This window comes from Scatophagus argus, chromosome 1 (assembly GCF_020382885.2).
Source record: "Scatophagus argus isolate fScaArg1 chromosome 1, fScaArg1.pri, whole genome shotgun sequence".
Lineage (NCBI taxonomy): Eukaryota > Metazoa > Chordata > Actinopteri > Scatophagidae > Scatophagus > Scatophagus argus.
The window spans coordinates 26,389,390-26,398,399 of NC_058493.1; the positions used below are offsets into that span (position 1 = coordinate 26,389,390).

The window sequence follows — 9,010 nt, forward strand, 5'->3', positions numbered from 1 at the left end:
TGTTCTGACTGTGTCCATTTTCAACAAAGGAAATCTTCTTCCTTAACCCCGGCAGACAGGAAAGTGGCGTAGACTCTGTATAATGAAGAACTAAGCTTCTTCTGAACAGCAGATGAAAGTCTGAATATTGCAGCTCAAGAAGTGGAGGCATGCAGCAGAGTCCCGCTGTGTTTGCTGAAAGCCCATCATTACCCGTTAATCACGGTGTTACAGCACTCAACACCATAATGTCCAAATTTGTAGCTCTCCAGCAGTCTGGTGGGTGTGGCATCATGTGTGCCAGGCTTAGAGGTCTCACTTGTTTGTTAATGTCTGCCACCACACATCACTGCCTACACCTGATAAGAATCTGGATTCAAGGAAATGTCAGTCCTGCCAGACATGGTTTTATGTAGATTAATATTCAGATAGGCAGATCAAGGTAGTGAAGAAGCCAGCAGGTTCAGATGCATAATTACAGTTATTAACCATGCCTTTAGTCATAAAGCTGCTACTACTTGCTGTCCCCATTCAGAAACTTCCGATATTAGCTGTTCAGTATTAATATGCACAGACCGTTTTATCCTCAGAAGAGACAAGGAATTGGGGTGGGCAGTTCGCAATCCAGCTTTGCTTTCCCTCTGAAGTGGTTAAAACTGCAGGGTGGAGGTGAAGCTTCAGTAAACAGTATGTGTTGTTCCACTCAGTTGTGCTGCAGTGTTTTAGGTTCAGTGTGGCTTTAATAGGTCGAGTGGAGGGGGGTGGAGGTGGGGTGGAGAACCCTTAGAGGCTTCAGATTCTGCACTATCAGAGACTTACAAAGCCAGGGGCAGCTCCAGAGGGGTACCTTAATGGCACTCAGGGGAATCAATGCTCTAACTTTATTTTGTCAGCCACAGTTGGAGTCTCATTGACTGTCACTTCTCCAGAAACATGATTAATGTGTTCCTCAGAGGTACCCGCACAAAAAGAGCTTCACCTTTCTGGAAATGTGACGCCATCCACTAGAAGGTAGTGGGTGCTATTCAATATAGTAGCGACTGCTACACAAAAGATCATTGTTGAACCTGTGTGTGTTTTTTGCACCACAATTTTATAAATGCTTCTCCCCATTCAATAACAGCAGATGAAATGGTGAGGACGTTTTTTTTCTTTCACTTTAACCTGCTGTGAGAGCAGAATAAGTTATGGATTGAGTGGGCACCACCAGTTTAGACCGACATATTGCTCGCAAAAACTGTGGCAGGGAGGCAATTATCAGGTCACACAGAAAACTCTCAGCTCTGGAAATGATGGGCATGAATTGTCCCTGCAAGTTGGGTGGTTTGATTCCTTTGACAAATATAGCAGCACTTATCCCAAGCATGACCCACTTCTGCTCTCAACTTTCTTCAGGCAGAGGTAAACATGTTTGCTAGAATGAAAAAAAAGCAGCCTCTCTCTCCTGCAGAAGGCAGCAGTGTGATTGGAATGACAACTTACTGCTGTATCACTGAGATCAGATCTCTCAAACTGCAGACAAAAACTTTCTAATATGAATACATTCAAAGAGCTGCAGCAAACAGACAAGAGGACAATATATTCCCATAATATTTGTGACAAGTGATCATGGCATGTATTACCTTCCTACTAAACCTGCATAATTGTGGTTTCTCAAGTGTGGAAGTTTTCAAAGCACCATGAAGACATTTTTTTGGCTCCTAAATTTAGAGGTCTGTGGATATTCTCCTTTTGTTCATTTTGACAACAAATCCCGCAAAAACAACGAAACCAACCATAAACTAAGCAGGTATGATTCTTGCTATGCTCACCATTTAGCTGAAATCGCTGAATTTAGGAGCAACTGTTAGAAATGACACACAACAGGTAAGAGTTGCCCTGACTTTGAACATTTCATTTGGGAATGAGAGCTCATGTAGCTTGTGTAGGTAGAAATTGTTCTGTGTGCCTCTCCTGTGATTGATTTTTCTCTCTATGGGTGTTGAACTTGGTGTAAAACAGCGACTCTTAAATGAGAAGTTAGTTAGTTTTATTCTGCGGGACTTTCATCAAAACCTGATGTTTACCAGTGATGGCCAACTTTGATTAAACATTTTCGACTTTGTAGCTGTGTTGAAAATATTTGACATGACAGTGCCTCCTCCAGGATTTGGCCAATTGAAAAATAAATAAATAAATAAATAAAACAAAAACAAAAACACAAAGACTAAATTGGTACATCACTTTTGTGTTTCGAGATTTGTACTGACAACATTTTTCTTCAGTACTTCCTCCTTCACCTCGTTTTGCAGTGGAGGCTTGCCTCTCAGTTCTGGGAAAAAATAATTTTCGCACAAACATACATTTTAGTTATGTCCTTATAATAGGAAGAGACACTGATTTCTTTGCTTCATCCCTGAACCAATTGTTGGTTTCTGGTTGATACACACACTTGGTTTACTTGATGTTCTCATTAAAAAGCAGCACTATAGTCTGAAGGGACTCCACTCAAGGTTTTGTCTCTTGTTTCAGGCAGAGAATGAGTTGAAAGCTTTTGATTTTCTCTTTGAACAATGTGACAACACAGTGACATTCAATGTGCCATTTCCTACACGCTATAAATGCTCTTATAGAAGTCAGAATATGACTGTACAATCTGCTTCAATCCCAATAATGGAAAGGAAAAAAAATTGGGCAGAATTATGTTGTGCACAAAATGCATTTTGATAATAAAAAGGATTGGTCAAGATAATCACGTAGGGAAAATCTGACATTGTGACATCATGTCAGTCCTATCGCGTAATCGCCAAAAGTGCTACCGAGACTCCATTGCGGCGTTCGCAGTCTGAGCATCTATTCGAGGCCTTGATAACCCCAGCATTGGGGTAAATCCTGTCTACTGAATGTGTGAGGTAACGTTAAAGGTGCGCTGTATTTGGAAGGTATGGACATAGTAGAGGACAGTTTGTCAATGCTTGGCCAACAGACTGCTTTTTCTTTTTGCCTTTTATGATTAGCACAAAGGCCATTCAACTTACATCGATCAGCCACAGCATTAAGACCACTGACAGGTGAAGTGAATAACATTAGTCGGTTGTTTACAATGCAATGTTCTGTGGGGAAACCTGTGGGTTCTGGCAGTCATGTGGATGTTCTTTGACACACCACCTGCCTAAACATTGCTTTTTTTTTATTACTAGTGCTGGTATCCAGGCTGTAGTGATTGCAGGGGTGTTTGTTTGCAGTGACACTGAGTGTGCATTATTTAAGGATACACATGATGAAACAGAACTAAATAAAAGCCTAACCCTCATACCGATCATTTCATTATTATATCCTTTTTGTAGTTGTGTAGAAATAATTATTATTTTATTACCAGTTTTATTCCAGTTGCCCAGAAACAGTATGGATGCTACTATGCATGTCAGTGCATAGTCGAAGGCAGATCAAGGCAGTCAAGAAGCTAGCAGGTTTAGATGCGTGATTACAGCTATTAACCATGTATTTAGTCATAATGCTGCTACTAGTTGCTGTCCCCATTCAGAAACTTCTGATATTAGCTGTTCAATAATACCCAATCTGGAAATAAAAGAAGTAAAAGTAGTAAGGCAGTTAATTAACAGTCATTTTATATGTATAACAAGGCGTAAAAGTTGCATATTGAAAGACTGTGAGGACAAAAAACCTTTGCAATGTTAAATGGTTATAAAAACTGGTGCACAGTGCTTTAATAAACCATTAACTGCGTAATGCTGTTTTGAGCCATTACATTTCTTTCTAAATTTGCGTGCTTAATCAGTTGCTAATAACGAAACATGGAATGTGAAGACTCGTCTTCACACATTATGGCTTGTGTTGAGGATGAGTTTGTGATTTTCACTGGCATCATGGTCCACTGAATCACCACATTATGGTTGTCTCATATTATAATATTGTGATTAAAGTGTTTGCTTTTTTTTCTAAGCTTAGGCATTCTCTTGAAACTGGAGGTTTAAAGACAACCGTTAAATACAGGCTTGATATTGTATGTGTCTAATTTTTACTTTTTTTTTTTAGTACTATAACATGTAATTTACAGAAATGGAGTTATGATTATTAGCCAGTAAGAGCAATGCTATTAAAGTAGATCGAGTTTCCTGGTTGAAATTATTACAGCAGAAGTGGATTAGTGACTTACAGTAAACACTGAGTGCAGACATTTAATCTGCATGTGCCCAAATTAGCTACACAGAGGCACAGGGTGCTTCATGCTAAAACCACACTCATTAGATCATGCGAGCAGCCCTGAGGGCCATATGGACTCCCCACCCCACACTCTTAACCCAAATTAGTTGACTTTACTAGAACAACGCGTGGAAACCGATTGCCTTAAATGGTTTAAGTTTTTACACAGTGGTTAAACTAGGGATTTTAAGTTGTATTAACGCAACACATTAATTAAATGCAATAGTCTTTACTAAAAATACTTAGCTCACATGACTAATTTGTTTCTTTTTCGAGTCTGTAAAAAATTACTATTTTAAATTCAACATACATATATATATATATATCAAAAAACCTAATATGTATTATTTCTCATTACTTAAAATGATTTTTAAAGTAATTTTTAGTAGTTTTTTATTATTGTATTTTATACAATAAAATAAGAAAGAAATAATAATCCAGAACATCAATTCATTGGATTCAACATGTTTTATTTTCTAAATAATTGGCTGCAACATTAACTTGTCACATTTGTAAAAACAGGTTAAAAAGAGGCATTAAAACGGTTTAACTGTCTGGACTCAAAGGAACAGTGAATACAGTGGCACAAGTTTACAGTGGACAAACAAAAATCAAAACTTTTTTTTCCTGTCTTAGTAAAGTTTAAAGGTTGAGGCCAGGTTGTTGGTTTAATGGTCAAGACAGGTAAGTTCTTCAATACAATACTGGGAACATCATTTCTTGATGCTTTTTTGTATTATTTCAAACAAACTGTTTATATGAAAACAGAAGAATTTCTCTGGTCTTTCATAGAATATCAGAATACAAATGATTAAACATGAAAGAATAATATAAACAATCATCAGCTGGAGATATGTCTGCATCAGATCTAATAGAATGCAGAATAAAGAGCAGTAAAAGCATTGCATTCATTATTGTTTTTAACAAAATAGTGGTCAGAACAAATATTTGCACCTCAATACAGGGAGACCAAACAGGTACAACTTGAGGCTTTCTGATATGGCCCTGTATATATTTTTCCTTTAAATTGTCAGCTGGTTTGTAATGTAATGTAATCTAGGTTTCAGGTCAGTATGGCCCAACATCAGGAGCACCTGCTGGATGAAGTGGAAGGTGTTTTTCATGGACTTGGGATAGTTAAGGTGTAATGCGTACATCAGTCCAAACAGGATGCACACAGCCTTTGGCAAGTCCTGAAGACTGTCCACGACAGGTTCTCCCTCAATGACAATCTTAAAGGATGATGGACTGTAATTGAGGGGAGGCGACAGCTCGGTACCTTCGTGTTCAACAATGAGGATCCCAATGTCAACTTGGTGGAGCGAGTCACCATCATCACCCTAACAAAAGATAAAATCATATTCTTATTAAACAATTATTGATATTGTTGGAAAATACAATAGAATTAATTAGAATTAATAGAATACAATAGAATTTTGTCAAATCATCAGAGTTAGACACAACACATCTGAGTGAACCTAAGCAGAAGCTGGACGAAAAGATTGTACAAAAGATAACTGGATAAAAGGCCATTTTGTGCTGTATTTGACGGGTCTAAATGGAAAAGGTACAAGGAAAAAAGCAAAAAATAATCATCATTTTGATAACTATCAAAAATGAGACTTATTGAATAATGGTAATTTAACAGATATTGAGAGGATACTTACAATGCATGTTTTGTAGACGTCTGTAGGCTTGTCACCAAGCAGAAGAGGAAGTCCTCTGAGCACCAGTGTGCAGATGTCAGCTGGCTCATTAGTCTTAGGAAGTAATATGACAGTACATGTTAGAATAGAATGTGTTAGAATATGTTGCCCTTCTTTTAGTGGTTGATAAGGGGCCATCCTTACCAAAAAAATTTGTTATGACATTGCTTTCTGAGACAGCCCTGACTATTTTTCGAACAGCTACTTACAGTTCCACAGCATCATTGAAAATCATAAACTAAAACAGGTGAAGTGAAAAAAGCTTTCGACCGTTCTTTTAAAATATCGACACAAGCACGTATTAACCATTAAGTGCTCTCTGTTTAGCTAAACAGTGGCTCGACAAAACAATAATAATAATAATAATAACCTAAACGCTAACTTTTTCGTTCGACATTGCCTCAGCAGAAACGTTACCCTGAATGCTAACGTTGTAGCACAACAATGGCTTGAACTTGGATGCTACAAAACAATTAATTAACATTATTAACATTAGCATTAACATTAATGCTAACCTTAGTTAAACTGAAATGCTGAGAGCTACAAAGACTTCAATATAGAGCTAACTCGTGCGTTTAGGTAAGCTGCTGTCACTCCACCGGTCTTTCGAATAAACATCTTTCCCAAGAAGATACGGGAGTGTACTAAAACACTCACCTGTCACTTGGTATGAAGTCGCACTCCAAAAGCCCTCCGTTCCAGAAAAATCCTCTGTCTCAGTTGGTTTCAGCGCGCAGCAGCCACAGGACGGTTGACACTAACAGCGATGTTCAAATTTCGAATAAACTCCTCCCCTCGCATAAACATAACATAGCGTGTAATGTTTACTAAACATGATCGTTGGATTAAACATTTCACTTAAATAATTGCAATCAACGAATTGTATTTTGTAATGAGACCCACTTTTTACTAAACACAAAAGATTAACTAATGACTACTAAAAAGCTTAATTAAAACTAAAATCTGGGTTTACAGTGCACAAATTAGAGAGTTTACACCCTGCAGAGGCTGTTGAGGTGGGAAAAGAACAACAACACATGAAGATTAAAAGAAAGAAAAAGGAAAACCTTTCCATGTTGGTCATTACATGCAGCAGTGGTGTTTGGGCCTTATTATTCAAACATTGTCAGGCATCAGAGTATGGCATTAATCAGATTTTTGTGTGTATGGGTTTAATATGAGATTGTAGAATTAATCTCCCATTTTTTTATTTCAGTTCAGTTGATATGGAAATCAAAAGAATTTCACAGTTTTCTGTCTGTCTCATTTGTTGTGTATATCAATTGTTGTTTGTGAGTCCACTGGTCAGCTTTGACAGTCAGAACTGCTCATGGAGAATTAAAATTCGTACCCTTCTCTAGCTCTGGCTGGTCAACTGCTTTCACATGAGAATGAAACTAATGAATGCTAATATCTTGATACACTCTTTTGATTGCCAGCAGTGGAGAGTACAGAGGCACAGCTACAAGTGCTGTATGAGTCAGGTAGTCAAGCTAGCATTAGCCTTAGCCAGCTGTTCTGCTGATTGATTGATTGAAACTTCTTCAAGTATATTTTTACATACACTAAAATTCTTCTCTGCATGCAACATGCAGTGAAACACACAAGATCAGTGGGCTGCCATTTTGCCCGGGGAGCAAACTGGGGGGTTAAGTGCCTTGCTCAAGGGTACATCAGGCAGCTAATGGAGGAAGGGAGAATTGATTAATCGCTCCACCACACCTCCACACATGCCAGTACGGGGGGTGTGTGTGTGTGGGGGGGGAATCGAACCAGTGACCCTTCGGCCACCCTCTAGACCACAGCTGCCCCATACATAAAGGTGCTGTGCAGAGACCTTTCAAGGGACTTTCATTAAAGTACATAATCTAGCTACTAAGGCAACAAATAATATAGCAAAGTGACCCTTGGCTGCCTCAGTCAGTCTTGAGACTGGGGGCTGGACAGCAAGCATCACCAAGCAGGGTGACAAGAAAAACAGCAAAATCAAATGAGACAAGACCTGTAAACAAATGCTGAAAGCACAGAATCCACTTCCTCAAAGCTAGTGGTGTTTTAAATGATAACAGTTATTTTAGGCATAGGCTGAATGCTGTTTTCTGGTCAAAAGCTCATCAGGCTGTGCGGCAGGTGTTGAAACTGTATTTTAAACGAGTCGGGGAGGACAGAAGGACTAACAGCATACTGAATGCCTGGAGGCAAAACCATATGAGTTGCATCGGTAAGCTTCAAACAATCTGTGTTTCTGCTAATTTCTTTACCATATTGCATTGTTCCAACTCCTGTTAAAAACAGAAAGTGAAGACTTTTTTTTGGGGGGGGGGGTAATCACAACCTGAGCATAGCACAGTATGCCTCTTTGAGTAAGCCTCAAACTTCAAAGCCAGTCACAATACAAAATTCAGTAGGAGTTCAGGTACATTTCCACCAACCCTCTGCAAGGCTGCACTACAACAGCCACATATCACACGAATTACAGTGAAAATGCAGCCCAGCAGAATCTCTAGCTGACTAGGATTATAGCTTGTTATTATATTCTTCTGCTTGCATCCATCAGTGTGTAGTGTAAGTCAAGTGCAACAATTATATACTTATTTGAGTCTGATTAATTCCAACTTAGTTTCTTAAACAGAAATCCAGTGCTTGTGGTCATCACTGAAAAAGATCAGATGGAAGAGAGTCGACTACAGACAGTAGTAGGCTACTGACAGAAAGAGGCCTCAGGACTGGAATCAGTAACTGGCACTCTTTCCAAAAACTAAAACATCAAAGGGCGCCGGCACTTTCTTACTCTTTTGTGTACTTAGAACCTCTTGGCTGCACAGTAACTGAAGTTGAAAATGACCTACTTTATGATATAGGTAGGAAAACTTCCTGAAAAACAGCCTCTTGTGATGATGTGTATAATGAGTGAAGAAAATGTATGTCCTGTGTCCACTATGTCCAGTAGCAAAGCAAAAGTAGTGTGATGGCGTTGTACTGCAGTGATTTTTGTTCTTGTCATTAGTGTTCATCAATAGTTAATAAGACCCTTTTAAGTGCTTACAAGATGTACTAATGACACTAACAACAAGTTGCATTTAAAGTCTATTTGGTTTTCCGATGTCTCTTTCACTCTGCTC

At 38.6% G+C, this 9,010-nt stretch overlaps 1 long non-coding RNA gene across 1 annotated transcript; it reads right to left on the reverse strand.

Annotated features, from left to right (window-relative positions):
* Positions 1 to 4,275: 4,275 nt before the first annotated feature.
* On the reverse strand, positions 4,276 to 6,857 carry LOC124062314. The gene is made up of 3 exons (XR_006843897.1): positions 6,546 to 6,857; positions 5,850 to 5,942; positions 4,276 to 5,522 (listed from the first exon to the last, which is right to left on the reverse strand). It is a non-coding gene; the product is annotated as an uncharacterized LOC124062314 (long non-coding RNA).
* Between the last annotated feature and the right edge of the window lie 2,153 nt (positions 6,858 to 9,010).